The sequence below is a fragment of the Nyctereutes procyonoides genome, unplaced genomic scaffold (genome assembly GCF_905146905.1).
Source record: "Nyctereutes procyonoides isolate TBG_1078 unplaced genomic scaffold, NYPRO_anot_genome, whole genome shotgun sequence".
Lineage (NCBI taxonomy): Eukaryota > Metazoa > Chordata > Mammalia > Carnivora > Canidae > Nyctereutes > Nyctereutes procyonoides.
In genome coordinates this window covers 169,281-193,098 of record NW_026575140.1, presented here as the reverse complement: position 1 = coordinate 193,098, position 23,818 = coordinate 169,281, and the positions used below count along the sequence as shown (strand labels likewise).

General features: G+C 41.7%; 1 pseudogene; it reads right to left on the bottom strand.

Moving 5' to 3' along the window:
• Nucleotides 1-658: 658 nt before the first annotated feature.
• On the bottom strand, nt 659-18,614 carry LOC129497826 (tigger transposable element-derived protein 1-like; annotated as a pseudogene).
• Nucleotides 18,615-23,818: the final 5,204 nt, after the last annotated feature.

The following is a 23,818-nucleotide window of genomic DNA, read 5'->3' as shown; positions in this document are numbered from 1 at the left end:
AAAATGGTGGCATTTAATAGACATATTAATTGATATCAATCTTCCTTCAAATAGCCCATTAAGCGGAAAACTCTTACACAGAAAATAGTTTATCTATAAAAATCAAAATGCATATCTTTTATTTGCAATGTTAATTGACTGTCACTCATATATTTTCATTTATTAAAGTTAAATAATGATTTTCTTTGTTTTGTTGATAATTAAATAGCCATAGCACTCAAAGATCCTCAATTAAATCATCATGGTAGCTAACAATCAATGTATAACAATAATAATGATGCTATATCAGGCAATCCAAAACAATAAAATCTGAATTCATTATACTGAAATAAGAAAACTATAGGACTAAGTTTTCTTTGAGTGTATTTAAGTTTGGATAAACTTGTAAAACAATTTTAGAAATAATCTCTTTTTGAGGAGGTTGCAATAAGTTGGTGGAAAAACATGTCAGAACTTTTACCTTCTGAAAGTAACTGGCTGAGGACTGCTGTTAGGAAAGGTGAACATTTCTGATCAATTCACAATATCTACTACATATAGATATTTCAGGTTTGGTTCCAAACCACCACAATAAAATGAAAAACACAGTAAAGTGAGTGAAAGGCATTTTTTTGTTCCTCAGTGCATGTAAAAGTTGTTTATACTCTACGGTGGTCTATTAAGTGTGCAAGAGCATTATGTCTAAAGCAACAGTTTCTCCAAAATAAGACAACAGTGGAGTGTGCCACACTGATTGACTCTTCCTTTCATAAACAATTTCTCTGTAGCAAGTGACGATATTTCATTACATTTTATCCATGGTAGAATGTGTTTCAAAATTGGAGTCAATCCTCTCAAACCCTGTGACTTCTTTACCAAATAAGTTTATGTAATATTCTAAATCCCCCATTGCCATTCCAACAATCTTCATAGAATCTTCACCAGGGACAGAGTCTATCTCAAGAAATTACATTCTTGGCTTATCCATAAGAAGCAGTTCCTCATCTTTTGAGGTTTTTTCATAAGATTGCAGCAATTCAGTCCCACCCGTAGACTTCACTTCTGAGTCTAGTTCTCTTGCTCTTTCTACTACATCTGCGGTGACTTCCTCCACTGAAGTCTTGAATCCTTCAAAGTCACAGATGAGAGTTGGAATCAGCTTCATCCTAACTCCTGTTCGTGTTGCTATTTTGACCTCTTCCCATAAACCACAAATGTTCCTCATGGCATCTAGAATGATGAATCCTTTCTGGGAAGTTTTCAATTTACTTTGCCCAGATCCATCAATGGAATCACTACCTATGACAGCTACAGTCTTATGAAATGTATTTCTTAAATAATAAGAACTGAAAGTCAAAATGACTCCTTGATCCACAGGCCACAGGATGAATGTCATATTAGCAGCCATGAAAACAATATTAATCTCACTGTACATCTCCATCTGAGCTCTTGAGTGACCAGGTGCATTGTCAATAATCATTAATATCTTTAAAGGAATCTTTTTTTCCAAGCAGGTCTCAGCAATGTGCTTGAAATTGTCAATAAACCATGTTATAAACAGATGTGCTGCCATCTGATCTTTGTTGTTCCATTTATGGACAAAGGCAGGGTCGATTTAGCATAATTCTAAAGGCCCTAGAATTTTTGGAATGGCAAATGAGCACTGGCTTCAACTCCAAGTCATCAGCTGCATTAGCCCCTAAGAGAGTCAGCTTACCCTGAAGCTTTGAAGCCAGGCTTTGACTTCTCCTCTACAGCTGGGAAAGACCTCGGCAACAACTTCCAGGAGAAGGCTATCTCAACGACATTGAAAATCGGTCGCTCTGTGTAGTGGCCTTCATTGATTATCTTGGCCAGATCTTCTGGATCACTTGCTGCTTCACCTTGCACTTTTATGTTTTCCTTAAACCTCATGAACCAACCTCTGCTGGTTTCAAACTTGTTCTTCTGCAGCTTCCTCACCTGTCTCAGCCTTCATAAAATTAAAGAGCCTTAGGGTCTTGCTCTGGATTAGGCTTTGGCTTAAGGGGATATTGTGGCTGGTTTAAGCTTCTCTCCAGATCCCTCAAACTTTCTCCTTACCAGCAGCAAAGCTGTTCCACTTTCTTATCATTTGCCTGTTCGCTGGAGTAGCACTTTTAATTTCCTTCAGGAACTTCTCCTTTGCATTCACACCTTGGCTCTGGTACAAAAGACCTACCTTTTGGCCTATTTAAGCTTTTAACATGCCTTCCTCCCTAAGCTTAATCATTTCTAGCTTTTAATTCAAAGTGATATCCCTACAGCTCTTCCTTCTATTTGAACCTTTAGAGGCCACAGTAGGCTTACCAACTGGCCCAATTTCAACATTGTTGTGTCAGGGAATGTGCAGGCCCCAGGGAAGGGAACTACCGGGAACAGCTGTTTGGTGGAACTGTCAGAATAGATACGACATTTACAGATTAATTTTGCTGTCTTATATGGGCATAGTTGATGACACCCCAAAATAATCAGAATAGTAACATCGGAGATCACCAATCACAGATCACCATAACAAATTTAATAATAATGAAAAAGCTTGAAATATTGTGAGAATCATCAAAATGTGACACTGAGACATGAAGTGAGCAAATGCTCTTGGGGGAAAAAAATTGTGCCAATGGATTTGCTTGACCCAGGGTTGCCATAAACTTTCAATTTGTAAAAAATGCAACACAGTGCAGAAAATGGCAATTTTAACTATCATCACCATGCTGTCCATGGGCTCTCTAGACTTACTCATCTTACAACTGAGTCTGTACACATCTCTCCCCACGTCTTCCACCCACCCCACCCCATGATAACCACCATTCAACCCTCCACTCTGTGAGTTTGACTGTTTTAGATTCTACATATAAGTGAGATTATGTAGTACTTTTCTTTCTGTGTCAAGGTGATTTCACTTAGCATACTGTTCTCTAGGATCATCCACATTTTCACAAACCACAGAATTTCCTCCTTGTTTATGGCTGAATAATATTCCATTGTATTCCCTTTATCCATTCATCTGTTGATGGACACTTCCATTGTTTCCATATCTTGGCTACTGTGAATAATGCTGCAACTAACCTGAGGATGCAGATCTCTCTTTGAAATAGAGACTTTATTTCCTTTGGATATATACCCAGAAGTGGGATGACTGGATCATATGGTAGTTCTATTTGTAATTTTGAGGGGAACATCTATGCTGTTTCCGCAATAGCTGTTATTACTATACATTGCACCGACTGTACACAAGGTTTCCCTTTTCTCCACATCTCACCAATACTCATTATCTTTTCTCTTTTTGGTAATACCTATCCAAGGTGGCATTGCACTGTGGTTTTGATCTGCATTTCCCTGATGATGGTGATGCTGAGCACTTTTTCATATACCTGTTGGTCATTTGTATGTCTCCTTTGGAGAAACATCTATTCAGGTCCTTAGTTCTTTTATTTAGCTGAGTTACTTTTCTGCTCTCCTGTTGTTTGAATTCCACTCTCTTAGTCTTTTCTAGTACACACACAGTACTACTAGCAAAGCCGAGTTTTTAAGTTTTAGGAATAAAATAAAAGGCTAAAATACTTTTTAAAGATTTTATTTATTTACTCATGAGACACACAGAGAGAGGCAGAGACACAGGCAGAGGGAGCAGCAGGCTCCCTGCAGGGAGCCTGGTGTGGGACTTGATCCCAGGACCCTTGGATCACGCCCTGGGCTGAAAGCAGATGCTCAACCGCTGAGCCACCCAGGCTTCCCCACATTTTCTCTATTGTAGAATTCTGAGATTGAACCAGATGAGCCCTTGGATCTTTTTTTAAAGAAAAATTATTATTCTGGTATCTCTATCTGTTCAGTGTCTGCCTTGGCCTCGGGTCATGATCCCAGAGTCTGGGATTGAGCCCCACATTGGGCTCCCTGCTCAATGGGGAGCCTGCTTCTCCTTTTCTCTTTGTTGTTCCCCCCGCTTGTGCTCTCTATCTTTCTCTCTCAAATAAATAAATAAAATCTTTAAAAAAAATTCTCTTACTAAGGGCCGAAGATGAGAATAAGTGATAGCTAAAGTTGTACTTCATCTTAAAGAACTATCCACTACCCAACTGAGTATCAGGCTCCTTGCTGCTTGACTCTTCTATTATCCTATGAGGCCCAGTTCATACAAGCTTCCTCACAACATCCTTATTACACCAAGTAATATAAGTAAATAGCTGTTCCTTCCAACTAAATGGTGTTAACACAATGGGATTCCCCTTTTTGATCAGGACAGTAACAAATATTTGTGTGCTTATGTGTAATGTCCACGTATGATTATATGCAGATTACACAACAATTCATATACTCATTAGGAATGAAAATTGTTCTACTTTCCTGCACAGAAGTTTTACTTGTAGTCAGTTATCGAAAAATTGTAACTAAGATTAGGTATAAAGATTCAGTAAAGAATTTTTTCAGAGGTTCGTATATAAAATTCTAATAATAAAAGATTGGTAAAATAAACTGTAAATGTGATAGATTTCTATGGATTCAGTAAAAGTAGCATTATGAAATAATTTTATGATCTAGAAATATGAAAATTAAATATTAAGTGACAAAAAAATTATAACATGATAAAAGATTATAAAATACGCATGGTTCCTTTAATTAAAAATAAAAAACATATCTTAAGTATCTATATACAAATACATAATCTACATAAGTACTGAGGCCAACATTTTCAAAGTAGTCTTCTCTTGGTGAAATTGTGAGTAATTTCATTTCCTTATTTTTTCCATGTCTACATTTTCTAAATTTCTTCTCTAAACATGTTTAACTTGTATAATCAGAACAAATTAAAGTTTAGAAATATGAAAGCAGGGATTGTCCCTAGGTGTTCAGGATTATGCTTTTCCCTTACTTCTCTATAATAAGCAAGTATTACTTTTATAATTGAAAAATAAATTGTATTTTTTCAAATGTCCTAAGTATAATGTAAAATGAGAGAATAAGTTTGATTCCACAAGAGACTTTATCAGGATTATGATATGCTGTTGATAGATCCTGCATGAGCCATTCCAGTGTTAAACATATCACTGTAGAAACAATTTTCCCCAAAAAAATTAGTACAATTTTTGTACTAAGCTGTACAAAGCTGGTTCAGTAGCAAGGATTTCCAATTACAAATTGATCTTCATTGCCTTTGTAATATACAAAGGTAATTTTCCTATTTGGATATGAAAAATAAATCCTGAGCTACGTTACAGTAAATCCACCAGCACTAGCATTGCTGCCAGGAATTGCCATTTACCATTCTCACTGGATAAATCATTCTTTCCAGAAAACCAGAAGTTTGGTAGTAATTCAAATATTGTATATATATATATATATATATATATATATATATATATATAACTATATTGTTGATAACATCATCAACAGAGGATATGTTTTCTATATGGTAATATGTAATGTGAAAGTCTTAATTTAATAAGCAAGAAAAATACTTGTTTTGGGTGGCTACATGAGTACTCTTGGTGTTATAAGACCAATCAAGGCTTTCTAATAGATACACTTTATAGAACTTCCATTGCCTTACCATGGTTTTAATACAAAATATTACTTATTCACTTATTTATGTGTCTTTATAGAGGAGGCCAAAAAAATCTAGCATTGTGTCTATACTAATAACATCTAATTTTTCTCCATAGATTCTCACAAATTTATCCTCCTACGTGTTTATTATTTTTCAGAAATCTGAGTTTCCCAATTCATCCCCAGTCATTTTGATGTCTGTGTTATATTAATTCTCAATTAAGGGATATTTCTCAGTAGGCTGATGTCATGGGTTTGATTCTCCAAAGTCCATTTGCACTGCTTAATTTGAGGCTAGTAGACTGGTCCCATAATCATGGCCATCCATTTCACAAATGGTGATAGTGACAAAAGGACTAAGAAAAAAAGAGTATTGACAAATCAAAACTAGCTTTTCTCAACTTACTGCAAATAAATAGTAGCATAGCACCTTGAACATGGTGGTCATTCATTCATTCAACAAACAGAGATCTAGCATATGCTAAGCACTCTTAGAAGTTGTAAAAATACACAGATGAATGAAACAATGTCACTGCCTTCATGGAGCTCTTATTTTACAATTGGCTTTAAATGTCGTAGATCCTATTGTCAGAATCCTTAACTCCCACCCCAAGGCAAGAATTCTCTAACCACTCAGTTGATTCCCAGTGGATCATTTAAATACCTCAGGGCCATTGAAAAGAGAGGAGATGGGGGTTCCCATACCTTCTCCTATCCATTCTCTAGTATTCAAACATTTCCCCCTCAAGCAGGGGAACTTCATTTTAAGTTCAACATATCAGAGTTCTGCATAAGATTTTACTTGTCAATTAGATTGCATTTGAGGGGGGGAAAAAAACAAAGGGCATCGATAGGGAACAAAGCAAAGACCCCAATGACTAAGATTTCATAATGGTCCTCCAAAGAATCAGATGTCACTCGGGCCCCAGTCTCACTGCTCTCTGAATGGCAGAGCTTCCTGGAGGATATATAGCCCTGTGCCTGCACAGACTCTATGAACTTCTAGAAACTAGGGACTCGCAGACTCCAACACACCTCAGCGTAGTGCCCAGGCACTTACTGCATTCATAAAGTTGACCCACTTTGACCTACACAAAAGGGCTCCCTGAACTCCAATTCTACTCACTTCTATAATGTAGAGAAGCTTATCACTGTTAGCATCATTCATTTTGCTTCCATACTAAACATCTCTTTGCTTTTTTATCATGTTTTTTTTCATCATGATATGTGTACTCCTTAATCCCCATCCCCTCCTTGCTCTTATGCACTACTTCAATTCATGTAACCTTCATCTCTTTTTACAACCACTAACACTATGAATGGATTCATGAAGCTGCAGCCTGATAGCATACTTCTCCTCCTTCTCCAGATATCTCGGATGCTGTACTTACACTTATGCAAGAACAACCCACGGTGAATCTTCCTACCCTTTGCTACTTCAGACAGGGATTTTGAGATACTCATCAAGATTTTCAAAAGGCCCCCAAAACCCAGTGGTCCTGTATCCTTGGCAAAGCTGGTTACACATCCTTGTACTGACAGTCCATCTATCCCTGTTCTGCTACCTTGATCCGTCGCACCTGCTCTCTGGGATCACATTCTTTAATTAACAATGTGCAAATAAGGGGGATCCCTGGGTGGCTCAATGGTTTAATGCCTGCCTTCGGCCCAGGGCATGATCCTGGGGTCCCGGGATCAGGTCCCGCATCAGGCTCCCTACAGGGAGCCTGCTTCTCCCTCTGCCTGTGTCTCTGCCTCTCATGAATAAATAAATAAAATCTTAAAAATAATGTGCAAATAAGCCTTTGACTTTGGCTTTGATTTGGGGGAAGGGCAGCTTCTCAGAAGGCAGCTTGAAAATGACATCAGCAAGATGGCACTCTAGGAGGTCTCAATGCTTACACACACAGACACACACAATGATTAAACAACTACGCCAATGAAAATAGTTATGGGAGAACTCTGGAGTACAATGAAGAATCTGTAACACCTGGAGGATGGTCACACAAAAAAAGCATAGGAAGCATTTGACCTGTGTCACCCAATCTCCTAGTCCAACATTTATCTTCCCCTCTCCATGGGGGACAAAGAAAGTGATACTTCCAGAAGGATTCATCACCAAGGACCCAAGCAGCCCTCAGGATGTCCCTGACACCCACAGTGTTGGCCGCCTAGAAACCCATAGTCTTTGTCAACACTGACATTGGTGACAGAGCTACCTGGATCCTACCTTGCTGCACCACTCTCCCAACGCCCAAGATAAGGCACTACACCCAGCTGGTGCCCTTGCACCCACCTGTAGGAGGTCTGTCCCTACTGAAGTCCTTCCTGTAAGTCAGGAAGAGGTGACTACTCCTTAAATGCACACAGTATAGAAGCCCTTCAAAAAATCAAAAATAGAATGATGATATGATCCAGCATCCCACTTCTGGGTATTTATCCAAGGTACCAAAATCAGAATATTGAAAGGATACCTGTACCCTCCATTATTCACAATAAATGACTTATGGAAACAACCTAAATGTCCCATCACTGGATGAACAGATAAAGAAAATGTGGTGTATACATACAATGGAATATCATTCAGCTTTTAAAATGAAGGAAATCTGCCACTTGTTAACAACATGGATAAACCTCGAGGTATTATGCTAAGTGAAATAAGCCAGACTCAGAATGACAAGGCTGCATAATCTCACTTATATGTAGAACCTAAACAAGTTAAATTTATAGAAGTCGAGAGCAGACTGATGGTTACCAGAGGCTGGTGAGAAGGAGAAATGGAAAGATGTCGGTCAAAAGGTGCAAACTTTTGGTTCTAAGATGAAGAGGTTCTTGGAATCTAATACACAGCATGGTGTCTATGATTAACAATTCTGTATGGTCTACATGAAGCTTGCTGAAAGGGTAGCTCTCCAATGTTCTCAACACACACACATCAAAGAAGATGGTAACTGAGGTGATGAATATGTTAATTAGCTTGATTGTGATGATTATTTCACAATGTATACATATATAAATTACCAAGTTGTTCCCCATAAAAATAAACATTTTTAATTGACAATTATACCTCAATAAAGCTGGAAAGAAAAAAAAAAGCAGGTTGATGTAGAGAATGAAAGCAGCACCACGCGGACCCATTTTCAGCCTTAGTTTACAACTGGTTAGCTGCAGGACTTTGCATAAGATTCACAATCTAGGCACCTTTTAAGAAATATGAAGAATAGAGGCACCTGGTTGCTCTGTTGGTTAAGTGTCTGATTCTTGATTTCAGCTCGTCATGATCTCAGGGTCATAAGATTGAGCCCCAAGTTGGGCTCCTCACTCAGCAGGGAGCCTGCTTGAGATTCTCTCCCTCATCCCCTCCCTACCGCTCATACTCTTCAAAAAAAATATGACAAATATGAAAAATAAATAAGGTAATATAGTTGTTAGCGTCCAGACACCCAGACTCCCCTCCCAAACCACAAACAGCCATTGTCAGCACCTTATAAATTCTCAAAAGATAAGAAAGTAGTAATTCAATAATGAAGAAATTGAAACATACAAAATATTCTCCTATAAATTATGTCTCCTCTTTTTTCCTAGAAGTTTACTTGTTTACTTTGGAGGCTTTTTTTCCCCTTTGGAATTAGATATTCTAACATCTAATGCCTTTCAGATAATGTTAGTTCCAAGTAGTTACTATTTTAAGAGCACTTCAGATTCTGCAATGCAGGTCCTTTTACTTTTTCAATGAAATTGCCCGGGTTTGGCAGTAGCTTTTTCAAAAAGATAGGTAAAGCAAGAAATGAAAAGAAACAGAGGCTTGAGGATAGCGGGAATGGAAGAATGTGACCAAGGGTCAGTAGGAAAACAGAAGGATTGCTGAGAGTCACTGAGGTCCCAGCTGCTATTAGCTCACAGGTGAATTCTAGTGAATTCAATCAGCAAAGTTCTAAGAATGTGACTTCTCTGATTTGACCAAAGCATCCTTGGTAGTCTTCTTATTCCTAACCTGGTCATATTTAGCACAGGAAAATTTCATTGTTTATCTCCTTGTCTATATCATTAATCAGGAAACTCTATAAAACATAGGGAACTTCTACCCGGGGGGGGGGAAGGTGTTCAGATATCCAACATTTTTCATATATTTTCAGGAAGTTCATTTATCTAGCTTAAGGAGTTCTGTATCTGACTCTAAGCGTCCTGACAGACATCCTCAAATCACGTTAAACTCTGTCTCCAATGCCTAGTTCCTAATGGATAGATCTATTCAAGAGTATTGCTGGAAAAATTAATGAAGAAATGCTTCTCAACATGGGAAAAGAACTGAATAAATCATACAAGGGCTAAGGTTTGGCAGAGTAGGAATCATGAATAAACAAAGGGATGGGGCGGTGTCAAGATGAAATGGTTTAGGGACGCCTTGATGGCTCAGCAGTGGAGCATCTGTCTTCAGCTCAGGTCATGATCCCAGGTCCTGGGATCAAGTCCCACATCGGGCTCCCTGCATGGAGCCTGCTTCTCCCTCTGCCTGGGTCTCTGCCTCTCTCTGTCTCTCATGAATAATTAAATAAATATGAAATGGTTTAATATGATTTCACTCATATGTGGAATTTACTAAACAAAACAAATGAACGTAATGAGAGGAGGAGGGGAAAAAAAGAAAAAAAAGAGATGAAAACAAACCATGACATACTCTTTTTTAGATATTTTAGTTATTTATTTATCTATTTATTTATTTATTTATTTATTCATTCATTCATTCATTCATTCATTCATTCATGAGAGACAGAGAGAAAGGTACAGACACAGGCAGAGGGAGAAGCAGGCTCCCCATGGGGACCCCGATGCAGGATTCGATCTTGGGACCTCGGGATCACGACCTGAGCTGAAGGCAGATGCTTAACCACTGAGCCCCCCAGGTGCCCCAAACCATAACATACTCTTAATGATAGAAAACAAACTGAGGATTGATGGAGGTGGGTGGGGGAAGGGCTATGGGTGGCGGGCAGGAAGGAGGGCTCTTGTGATGAGCACTGGGTGTTGTATGTAAGTGATGAATCACTGGATTCTGCTTCTGAAACCAATATCGCACTGTATGATAAGTAACTAGAAGATAAATAAAACTTTGAGAAAAAAAGGCAAAATGGTTTAGGTTGTATGATGTGGCAGAAAAATGACATAAAGGCAAAGAAGATTGATGGTCTGAGATTATAAGCATGCTCGGCATACAAGGAAGAGAGGGGGAAACTGGGGCACCTTGTCGTCAAAGAAAGCAATCTAACAGTGAAGATATTTTGAATTATTGTCACATGACCCTCAGCAAGAGCAATAAATTCTTTGCATAGTGACAAAACAAGTCTCTGTATACAAACAGAAATGTAGACTGGAAAAAAACTATTAAAGACTCAATATATAATGATTAGATAAGCAGATCTCATTTAACCTATAAGGGAGAGATATGAGATGGAAAAAAAAAAAAAAACAGGAAGCAGTAAGACTTTCCCAACCTATGATGATGATTTATCAAGTTGCCCCTACTGAGGTTCAATCTTAATTATTTTCTGCAGCCTAGAAAGCTGGAAAATAATTGTGTGGTAGATTTTGTTCTTGCAAAATAGTTATTTAGCTAAAAATATAGAAAAATATAGAAAGCCAAGAAAATACTGGATATAACCATCCATCCATCAAGCTACCCATCCATCTATCCATCCTATTATTCATTGAATAAGTGTTGATTACCAACAGATCCCAGACACTAGTACATAGCACGTGCTTGATGAATCAAACACTTTTGAATGGAGCATCGTGCTGATGGTAGGTTTATCCCGATGAACAAGGCACCATCCACCCATTGAAGAGCTCACAATTTAGGAGAGTTGGAAATGTAAACGAACAGCGATAACGCATTCTGAAGATAGGGGTGTGTGACTCTACCGCTTTAAAAACTACTTTATTCAGGTTACATAAATGCAGATTAATTGGGGGCAGATATGGAGAGATATTAGCAAGAATTCTGGGCATCTATGAACAACATATTAACCAAGTTAGATCAAGTTTTAAAAGGAATTTTTACACTTAAGTGCAGTTGAAAGACGCTTTATCCTAAAACTGATGGTTTTAACCATCACATCTCAACTCTGGCTTTTTCCATTGGGGCTGAACAGGTTACGCAGACTTCAATTCTGGTCACAAGGCGCTGTGATGCGTCTTGAGTCAGGGCTGCAAATGCTGGTCAAGGTTTCCTATCAACAGTCCTCCTCGCCCAGCATCTGTGGGTGACTGAGAACAAGCCTTTTAACAACTTGTAAGGAATAATTTTTAAAAAATAAAAATATAAAAATAAAATAAATTTATGACCCTGGCTTTCCGACTTCTATCTGTGCCTTCTTGTTCAAATCATGTCCCCTGGGTCTCTCTTTGGGCAAAGGGGAAGGTTTCTCTCCTCCGAATGACTAGGTTGCCTGCATTTCTCTCTACTCCCGGCCCCAGTAGGATGTGGACTTGTGATCAACAGAGAGAATAGATCATGGAGAAATGGGCTATTTTTCCACATGGCAGGTTTCCCATGACTGCCTTTTTCCTGGTCTGGAAGAAAAGTTTCCATGACAACCAAGTAGCTAACATTCACTCCCCACCAGCTGACTCGCTTGCCTCCCAAATGATCAGCTGGATATTGTGTTAAAATGATTTTACAGAGACTGGCTAATCTGCAGGGATTATTTGTCTGTTTATTTTTGAGAAACTGGATACTTGCTGAAACTTTTTAAGTGGACCTAACTTCCTTTTCTGGTGCTTTAAGAGCCTAATCTCGACTAAGCAGAACAAGCTTAAGTCAACATTAGAAGTCACCTCCTGGGACATAAAATACGAATGTGAACCATCCTTCCCCATGAAGGGCACATAAGTGTTTTGAGCAATAACTAAGCCTTCTTTTTCTTCCCCTCCTCAAGTGCCTACACATGGTCTAGCAGGTGGTATACATCAAATAGATGTTGAACATCCCATCACCCGAGCTTCTCCAAAACACTATTTGCAGTTACGCTGATGGGCTGAGGCAGAACCAACCTCTCAGTAATGTAATAATCTTACTTTTTTATATGCCTGTCTATAAAAAGGGTGAGAAACGTATACTAGAGTATTAGTACAGACCGGTTGTTAAGCCCACGTACATAAGAAATACTGGAAGGAAACATACTAAAATATTTACAGTTATTATCTTCTGTAAGATAGAAATATGACAGTGTATCTTCTGATTTTTCTCAATTTAATTATTTTCTTTTTTGTTAACTAAACAGTTTTTCCTGTTGAGTATTGTCTTGATTCTCTCAGGCTGCTGTGACAAGATCCAAGGACTAGGTGGCTCTTTTTTTTTTTTTTTTTTTTTTTTTTTTTTTTTGATCGGGTGGTTTATAAGCAAGAAACATGTATTTCTCATAGTTCTGGAAGCTGGAAAGTCCAAGATCAGGGCACCAGCATGGTCACAGGTAAGGGCCCTCTTCTTGCTCATGCCCTGTGCCTTCTTGCTGAGTCCTCACATGGCAGGAGGTGTGAGGGATCTCTGTGAGGTCTCTTCTACAGAGCACTAATCCCATCATATTGTGATGCCTTCATATTAGGCATTGGGATGTCACCATATGAATTTTGGAAAGATGCAAACATTCAGATCATAGCAAGAATCTACAATGTTCAAGGCACTGTACCAACCCCAGGATGAGAAAGACTAATAAATCTTATTATTAATAAATAAATAATAAAATAATTTATTAATAAATTAATAAATGAATAAATAATAAAATACTGAATCTCGTATTCAGAGCCATGAAAAGAAGGGGTAAACTAAGTAGAAAACAACTTGCTGGGATCCCTGGGTGGCGCAGCGGTTTGGCGCCTGTCTTTGGCCCAGAGCGTGATCCTGGAGACCCAGGATCGAATCCCACGTCGGGCTCCCGGTGCATGGAGCCTGCTTCTCCCTCTGCCTATGTCTCTGCCTCTCTCTCTCTCTCTCTCTCTCTCTCTCTCTCTCTCTCTCTCTATCATAAATAAAATTAAAAAAAAAAACAACTTGCTAGGACTATCTGCCCTGACATGCATATCAACTGGTGTTATAACTACACCTCTGGTGTGATAAAGACCACATAGGGTTGAGAGGGAGAAGAGTGAACAAGCCCTTTCTCCTTTTCTAAAGACATCTCCAATCTTCAGTGAACCTGTTCACTCTTTCTCCTGAAATCCTGATAAAGGTGGAATCTCATCTGTATTACTGGGAAGAATTTTTTAGGGTAAAAATGGCCCCTTATAGATAAATTTCATCTGAACTTGGAAAAACTGAAAAAAGCATAAATACCTGGTGGGAAACCATACTTTTATGATCCCTTGAATACTGAGACTCATAACTGGGCATTCCCTTTGTGGGGGCTTGAATACTATGCCTAAGCCTGTTGAAAGAGATACTGTTCCCTCTGGGGCGTGAGGCCTCTAGGTCAGGCAGCTATTTCATCGGTCTAATAGGAGTCTTGTTCCCTCACACCCAAACACTACTGCAGGATGGAGACAAGAAAAGGTACAGGTGGCAGGAAGAGTCTAAGAGTGGATTGTTATAAGGATTATTCCCTCTGAAAAGAAAGGCCTGACACAGCCCAACTGGGAAGCTGTCTGTGCTTGTGGACCAATATCCATCTGATTAAACTGGTGCCAGGTATTGCCTGGTTAGGTCTTGTGAGTCTGAATATCTAGTAAAGAACATTCCTCACTAGGAGTTGCAGAGAGTATGGGGAAAGCCAGTTTTAGAAGAGTTGGGATCATCTCCTTAATGACTTCACCAGAAAACACATAATAAGTATGACTCCACATGCACTCCCCGAGGGGATACCACTGTACTGTCCACGGCATTCTTTACTCAGTCCTGGAGCTAGTGGGTCCAAGTGTGTGCTTACTGAATACTACACCCACGGTGGACAATAGATGGGCCACTCAAATCCCCCTTCAGAAAAGAAGGAGTAATTCTCCAGCTGCTGCAGGCAACCCTCAACTATCAGCCCCTTTGAAGACTGACTGCCTTGGTGGTCCTGCACCTGATTACTGAACAACACAGAAGTATAAAAATCCCAGCCTCTCACCCCAACTAGAGACCATCCTGAAGGATTATCCCAGCTTCAGAGCTCCCTATAGCACAGCTGAAGCTTCCATGAGGCTCAGCCAAGGTCCAACCTCTCCTTCTACCCAATCCCCATCCCAGTAGGGCTCCCTGAGAAATCTCCTGCACACCAATTTCCACCTGTAACAACCCTTGATCAGAAATGCCTGTGAGGCATCTGTCATGTTCAGGCACCCGAATCAGCACCAGGAAATAATCTATGGTCTTTGTGCACAAGAAGCTTACAATTTAGGGGGCAGAAGTACATTCATTACCATGTAGTATAGGGGCACCCGGATGGCACAGTTGGTTAGGGGTCTGACACTTGGTTTCAGCTCAGGTCATGATTTCAGGGTCATGAAACCAATCCCCACATCAGGCTCTGCACTCAGCACAGAATCTGCTAAAGTTTCTCTCTCCCTCTCCCTCTTCCTCTCCCCGCCCCCCAACAAATAAATATATATTTTTTAAATGCAGTATAAGTGCTATGATGGGTAAACATTATGATGGCCATATGAAGCATCCCCAACTGAATCTCTGGACAGTTAAGAAGGGATTTGTGGGGGATCCCTGGGTGGCGCAGCGGTTTAGCGCCCGCCTTTGGCCCAGGGCGCAATCCTGGAGACCCGGGATCGAATCCCACATCGGGCTCCCGGTGCATGGAGCCTGCTTCTCCCTCTGCCTGTGTCTCTGCCTCTCTCTCTCTATCTGTGTGACTGTCATAAATAAATAAAAATTTAAAAAAAGTTTAAAGAAGGGATTTGTGGAGGAAGAGGTATCTATACTGACTTCTAGGAGACACACAGAACTAGGTAGTCTAGAAAAGACCAAAAAAAAAAAAAAAAAAGAGAGAGTGAGAGAGTGAGAGAGTGAGAGAAAGGAAACCAGAACAATATTCCATGTAGAACCATGTAGAAGGAATAGCATGTTTAGAAAGTGGGATGAGGCACACCTGGGGGGCTCAGGGGTTGAGTGTCTGCCTTCAGCTCAGGGGATGATCCTGGAGACCCGGAATCAAGTCCCACACTAGGCTCAATGGAGCCTCTCTCTCTCTCTCTGTGTGTCTCATGAATAAATAAATAATCTTTTTAAAAAATAGTGGGATGATTACGAAACATGATTGACACTGTAGAGGAAGCAACTTATTTTCATTTACTTATGAAGTAAAAAGTAGGGGAAAGGTGATATCCCATGCAAAAATATCTATTAAAAATACTCCTTATGTAAAGACATTGAACTTCTTGCTAAAGGAAAGGAGAGGCTTGGAAGGTTTGTACACATTGGTATTTTACCATTATCTCTGAGCCTACGGTGCAGAAAGTGGATTCGGGGAGAGGAGACAAAGACAGGAAGAGCTGTGAGGAGTAAACTGGAGTACTTTTGGCGGGAGGGGATATTAGCCTGAACCAAACTGGGATAAAATGAGTGAAAAGAAAAGAAAAATAGAGAACGTTTTGGAGATAGAATTGATAAGACTTGGAGATTCAGTGCAGGGAGGAGGTTAACAGAAAGGAAAGGATCAAGGGAAACCTCAAGTTTCTGATTTAAAGAAATAGGCGGAGAGGGCGAAATGATGACAATCGGGACCTGAGGCTTTAGTGGTGTGTAGAGAGGGTGAATCTGACCTGCTTGTAGGACACCCAGGCTGATAGATAAAGTTAGCAGCACAGTGCAGGGTAGGGCCGAGTGTGTATCTGAGCGTACACAGGGGTAACGGCTTTGCGCACCGGCCTGCCGTGGCCGGAATTTGCTGCAGCCTCTGGATCTCAGTGGTGCCAGATTGTTCAGCAGTCACGAGGCGGTGTGGAGTATTTAGAGAGAACAGAGCTCCGAAGTCCAGGCCACCTGGGCCCTTATGTGGGCTGCACTGCTTCCTTGCTGCAGAGACCTGGGCAGGCTCATAGCTGGGCCTCCGTCCCCCAGGACAGGCCGAGCGACAGGCCCCGAGGGGAGACACGAGGTTGCACCCGTGGAAGCACGTGGCCCAAAGCAGGCCTTCCGCGCGTCTCTAGGTCCCAAGCCAGAGAGTTTCTAGTGATCTTCGGGGTGTCCCTCCTCCTCCTCCCAGTTACCTCCAGACTCCAGTTTCCACTTCAAGCTCCTACTGTTAACATAGAGCATTGTTTCAATTACCTGATAAAGATAAGCTCCTGCCCCCTAGTCCTTTCCTTGTGAGGTCTGGCCCCGCAGGGGTGTGGAAGGCTCTCCCCACCCTCCGCAACTAATTTACTTCCTTTCGGTGGGCTGTTATCACGAGTCATGAATTATTCTCACTTCACGTTTACTGCAAACAGATAACCATTATCTCCACCGGGCCTGGGTTGGTTTTATCTTAGTGGCTTCGCATTCTGCAACTTTTTAATTATTTCATTTCATTTCTCTGCATTAAGTTGTTTCTCTTCTGCATTGACATTTGGATTGAGAGAGGAAAACAAATGTGTGACTTAATATTGCCTTTTCAAACATATTAGTGGCTGGAAACGAGCTGAGGCCCGTAAGTGTGTGTTGACTGTGAAGTTCCGTGACCATATCCAGATTGGCTGGCTGGTAAAGGCAAGTCTTTTCGGAGTCTCCTCTAGGGGAGCTGAGCTAATGTCAGCAAGGGATCGCAGTCAAGGGACCCAAGGCTGGCTGGCCAGGGGCCCCCTCCCTTGAGGGCTTACCTAGGGGAGCAGGAGTAGGTGGGGTCACAGGGCACCCACCAGGCCACGTCGAGGACGCAGAACGATGGCCAAACTAGAGAAGAGAAGGCAGTGGCATAGGATGAGGAAAAAGAGGGGAAAGAAAAAAAAGGAACCCATCCTCTGGAATTTGGCGGAACATATGGGGAGGGTTCAAGTCTGAGACTGTGAACCCGGCGCAGGCATTCTACGCCTTAAGGGATGATGGTTAAATATCCACAAATAATACAACTCCAAGTACAATGGGCAGATTCTTCTGTCCCCTCCTGCTGGTGGCACTTGGATTCCCATCTCATGTCACCCCTCCACCTATGGTCCACCTATGGTCCACCTCCAGCCCCCACAGCACACGCCCAAGCAGTTCAATTTCTCTTCTCTCTGCTCTTGCCCCCCCCAGCTGACTACACGTTCCATCCGTCCTCCCCTGGCTTGGAGGACCCCGATTCGAGGTCCAGAAGAAGGTACGCAGACAAAAGCAACAAACTCCTCACCTTCCTCGTCAGCCACCTAAATCGGCCCTGATGCGTGGGACTGGGGAGAAAGAGAATGGGTGTCTTGGTGGCACCAGCTGAGGGCCCAGCGCTTAAATATTTTGCATGCCTTCTCCCACCAGAGCCTTGTGAGGTTCCAGTTTTACATGTAGGGGAATGAAAACCCTCGTATGACAAAGCTGGTGGATGCAAGACCTGGAATTTAGACACTGGCCATTTTGAGTCCAAACTCCACTTTTGACAAATGCTAAATGATAAATTGCATTTTGATGGCGCAATATTAATCATTTCTCCACAGCGAGCTGCATTATCCACTATTTCTCCCCCCGTGTCAGTGTCTTTCTGGTCCAGCATAAGCACGGAGTGAACACATTAGAGCTAATAGCTCCCAAGCCCTTTAGTCACAACTCTGAGTCTCTAGCGTGCTTTGCTCTTCTCATACTGCATTGGAATGTAATGTGTGTTGTGATGCTAGTGCTGGAGTGCCAGTTAGAGGCCCCAAACCTGACACTCAGCTTTAAAATCCTATCATGAGATAAATATCCCTCTTCTATGCCAAAAGGGAAAAAAAAATCAAAATGAAAAAGCAATACATTTAATAATCATCCAAACGAACAGGAGTGAGAGGAGCCGCGCCAGCTGGTCTGATGCCAGGGCACCTCTGCCCTGTCTCGGGCTGATGCACCACTTCTGTCCTCAGCGGCTCACTCACCCAAAGGCCTCGCATCCTGCTTGATATGCATCCCAGGAGCCGCCCGTGCCAGGCATCCCGAAGTGCATTACCGAATGGACTCTGGGCAAACTTCTTGCTCTCATTTTGAATTTCGAGGAGTATAAAGAATTTCCCACAGACCCCAGTGTAGCCCTTCCAGGTGTGCTGGGGAAGGTCAATCTCCTCTTCCAGAGGACGTGTCTCCAGGAGTCCAAGAACATAGAGCCGTAGCAAGACCTCCCGTGCTTACGACTCCTTTCCCAACATGCTTCAGAGTAAAGATCACCCGCTTTGGAGTCAGAGAGATTGAGTTCAACTCTGAGCTTCACTGCTATCTGCAACTAACGCAATGGGGACTAACCTCACTGACCTCAGGATCTTCCCATATAAGGTAGACGAGCAATTAAAGTGGGAAGGGTGTTGCAGGAATTCCCTGTGATAAAGTCTTTATTTTTTTTAATATTTTATTTATTTATTCATGAGAGAGACAGAGAGAGAGGCAGAGACACAGGCAGAGGGAGAAGCAGGCTCCATGCAGGGAGCCCAACGTGGGACTCGATCCCGGGACCCCGGGGTCATGCCCTGAGCTGAAGGGAGACACTCAACTACTGAGCCCCCCAGGCGTCCCAACCACTGATCTTTTTCACTGTCTCCATTGTTGTGCCTATTCCACAATGTCCTATAATTGGAATCATATCATATCATAACCTTTTCAGATTGGCCTCTTACACTTAAGTTTCCTCCATGTCTTTTCATGGCTTAAAGGCTTGTTTCTTTTTAGCCTAGAATTTATTGTACTCATGTATCAGTGTGGTGGACATTTTTTAAACAGAAAGCCCAGTTGAGATTTACTGCATCAAGTTTTTGAAAAAAAAAAAAAAAAAAAGGTTTTTGCATGCATTTTAACCAGGTCCTTGAGGTGATTCTGATGCTCATCTGAGCTAGGCGATTGGAAAGATTTCTCCTGGACTGAAAAAGTATATGCATTAGTGCTCCCTGGATTTTACGTTATTTTCCTTTGAGGGAAAATATTTATTTCCTGTAGAGATGGGCATGTCTGTGCTCCATCCCACGTCCTCCACTCAGCCAGTGAGTCGCAGTCCAGGGAGAATTTAGGAGAATGTGGGCAGAGTGGCTCCTCCCACCTGCTCGAGTTCAGTTTTGCTGTCGGTTCTCAGTCAATTGGACAGAAGGAAGGAGAGTAAAGTGTCAAGACAGAGTGGTAAAAAACAGAAAAAGTACTAAGATATCTGATATCCTAATTTTTGCCACATGACAGGCACTCTAGAGAAATTGTCTCTTTAGCTTTATTTCTACAGGACGAAATATGTACCCAGTTATAAGGAAACCAAGACCAGAGACTTTAGGTCACATCTGCAGTTGAGAGACCAAGATTCAATCTACTGTCTGCCTGTATTCCTGTATTCTTATTTTATCCACTTCAATCTAGACTGTAAGATTTTTGGGGACAAGGACCACATGTGTCCATTTTAACCTAAGCACTTGACAGACCAAAAGTACATAAGATTTATGAAATATGTCCTAAATGAATAACAGTTCACAAGGAGTATACGGCTTCCTCTTGAATAAATAACTGTAATAGAAACTAGAGTAAAATTCATTAATATTCCTGGTATTTTTACGTGACTCAATTTTTGACATCTTTTTGATAAGCACAGGCCTCAGACAGAGACATCTCTTAAAGCTGTAGATGATTCAGTAAAGCCTGTTAAACCCCAAATTCATAATCATGCAAGGCAATGGTGGCTCATTTCCTTAGCCCACCCTGACACACCTTTTGATCAAGGAGAGCCGGGCTAACGGTGCCTGCGGTTTATCACGCTTCCAGAAGAGCCAGGTTCCATTCTATTATGTCTCAAATACAGTCATAGCTTCTTTGAGCATGAATCCCTTCAACCTTCAAAAAACAGCCAACAATGAATAAGGAAGAGGGTTTGCTTCTAACTACATGGAGTGTGTTTCTTTATAAATCCTCTCTGAGGGCTCCTAATGACATATGACTCGTATTCTAGTCATGGAATGAGCCACATCGGCCCCTGGGCCTTCTCAGTCTGGTAACACATTAGACATTTGGGATGCGCTTTAATTCTCTCCTACCCTTCACTGCCTTATATTTCCAAAGAGGTAGCAGCTCAGTGCGAATGAGGTCAAGGTCCCATGCTTGATTTCTCAAAGGCACAAATGACTATCCATCTCTTGTTTAGACATATAAATATCACTGAACCTTGCCAGCTCTGACTATTTTTTCTTCATGGACAAATTCTTATAGAGAAAAGAGGGTCATTTCATCCTCTGGGTCTCAATGTTCTACTCTATAAAGTGAGAATAATAATAATAAATCCTTATTACCTATCTTGTAATGTCCAAACACAGTATCTAAGAAAATAATTTATACGAATGTACTTATTAAACATTATAAAAAGAAAAGGAGGAGGAAGAAGAGAGGGATCTAGGGAGAAAAGGGGAAAGAGGGGGAACAGTAAAGAAAAGCTTTGGTAAGATGGTATTAATAGAGTATCATAGTGGACTTTCATCATTTTTCCCTGCCCAATGTCCATCTTCTATTTGTAATATAATAGCAACCTGATATCTATCTCAAGAACTCACATCCTCCCACTTGATGTGGTTTCATAGAGCTCCTGGATCTAGGAGTGGACCTGTCACAGGTCACACCAACCAATTCAGTTCCACTTCTTAGCATCAGTGACTATTTCAGAATTGGCACACACCCTCGTCAATCCAAAGTCGGTCTCAGAGCTTTTCTAAGACAGTTGGACAAGGGGCCTCCCCCACAGACTCGGAAAATGGAAAAGTGAGTCAGCAATGTCCTAGAACCATCCTGAGCTGAGAGCCTGCCTGAAAATGAAACCCAAACAGAACTTCAGGATCGAGGATATAGAGAACTTGCCCGTGATGATACTGTTTGAGCTCCCAGATCTAGCTGTGTCTGAAGCTAATATTTTAAATCGTCAACCTATAAATTCCCTTCTTATCTGAAGTTGGTTTACACTTGGGTTTCAATCGCCAAGACTGGAAGGATCTAGCTTGACACAAGGAGAGAAACTTTCTGGGAAGAGGTTTGAGCACCTCAGACTGCCACCCTACATCCTCCAGCCTGTGCATGGAAAGAGAAAGGGCAGATGTGGCACAGAGAACTCATTTAAATCTTGACTCCACTGACTCCCAGTGTTGTAACTGGTGTCGGGCATATTCCTCAATTTCTCTGAGCTTTATCTTCACAGCAAAATGGAGACTCAGTGAATACCCATGGGATTACCCAGAGGATTAAATAAAATGAAATATGCTAAGGATGTGGCACATCGTCTGCGCTCCACACACGGTTCCCTACATTCCTGATTACCTCTTGGAAACCCAGAGAGGAGAGGAAATTGGACAATTCTCAGTGACTGTGCCCTCGAGGCTGTCAGCCCGCATGCCGAGTCCCAGGTCTAGTTTTCCATTCGCTTGAGTTCCAGCGCCGTGTGACTAACCAGATTACTATCTCCAACCAGCTGGAGTTATTGTTTCATTCCCCATAAAACCCAGAATCCTTCCATCAGCATAATTAAAAAAAAAAAAAAAAACAGAGTTGGGAGTGGGGGAAGTTGTGCCGCAGAGAGAATCTCGGGCAGTTGATAGCACAGCAAGGAGAGAAAAAAGAAATCCTGCGTCCGGAGAGCTTTATAAAGGCAGCGTCTGTGAATAGAAGGCACGGATTTGGTCTTCTTTAAAAACTTAGTCGGAAAACAAACAAGGAAACCCTGAGCCTTTCTGGAGGCATATTTAACAAAAGGAAAGCAGCACGGAGGAACTGCATATGTTAAAATAGACACCAAACTCAGAGATGAGAGCCCCTAATTTCCATACTGCTCGTGCGTTGCCAAGCTCTCACTGTGTTTGATCTGCAACCCTAGGCACCCTTGGAGGTGGATGTTCCACTCCATCCTTTTACAGATGAGGTTGGAATGGGTCAGAGAAGGCTCAGGAAGGTTACACGAGCCCACTGCCTTCCCTCCCTATCAGCACCTCTGACCCCAGAGCTGGCGTCTAGGTAGCCACTTGACAATCTATGTCCCAAAGAGCATCTAGAATGGTCTTACTGAAAACACATAATAATAAGTCAGATCATACCTGCTTAAAATGACCCAATAGCTCCAGAAAATATGTTGGCAGCTTCTTTAAAACTACACACGGAACCACCACGGGACCCAGCAATTGTTCTCTTCAAGCTTTATCCAGAAGAAATGGAAACTTATGCTGACACGTATACCTGTCTACAGGTATTTGTAGCAGCTTTATTCAGAAGAACCAAAAACAGAAATAACTCAGTGGGTGACAATTGCAGAAACTGTGGTCCATCCACACCAGGTGATATTACTCAGCAATGGGAAGAAGCAAGCCATTAACACATGCACGTTGATACATGTTGATGCCAGAAAAAAGCCAATCCCAGAAGGTCATACACTGCTAATTTTATACATTCGACATTTTTTTAAATGACAGATTTATAGAAATGGAGAACAGATTAGTAGTTGCCAGGGGTTAAGGCTGGATATGGAGGCGGCAAAGACATGGATATGACCATGAAAGCAACGTTACCAGTTAGCCAGTAGGGAAGAGAATGGGGGGATCTGAGAGGAAGCTCCCAAAGGCCAGGCCCAACTACAAGGTCCCACCACAGGCAACAACTCTCACCTTCCTACCCGAGGAGAAGACCCCAAGGGTGCCACCAGTGTTCCAGCTCTCCCCTGTGGAAAGGCAAGATGGAGGGGGGCTGCTACCAGAGTGCAGGAGAGCACAGCAGACCAGTGAGGCAGGATATATAGGGGGTCAGAGACCACCATTCCACAGGGCTCCCCCCCCCTTGCCAAAGACAACCATGGAAGACAATGAAGGAGGTAAAGACAATCAGGGAGACGAGACCCAAGGTCAGCAGCCACCTTGGCATGGATGGGTACAGCTGCAGCCCAACAACCAACACAGATGCCAGAAAATGCTCAACCACAGGACGGCAGAAACAGGAGCAGCTGATCTACCAGCTGACAACCCGTACACCTGCCCCCCATCAACCAGCCTGCTCACCATCTCTACCATCATCCCCTTTAGTCATCTAACAAGAAGAAATGACCAAGATATCTTAGCAACAAGAAGTGAAGGAAAGATTGGAACCAAAGACCTTAAGTGCTTGCTTTTGACCCATTGATCAATTAGAACTACCTGCATTATCTATACAGCATGGGGGTTTTTACTA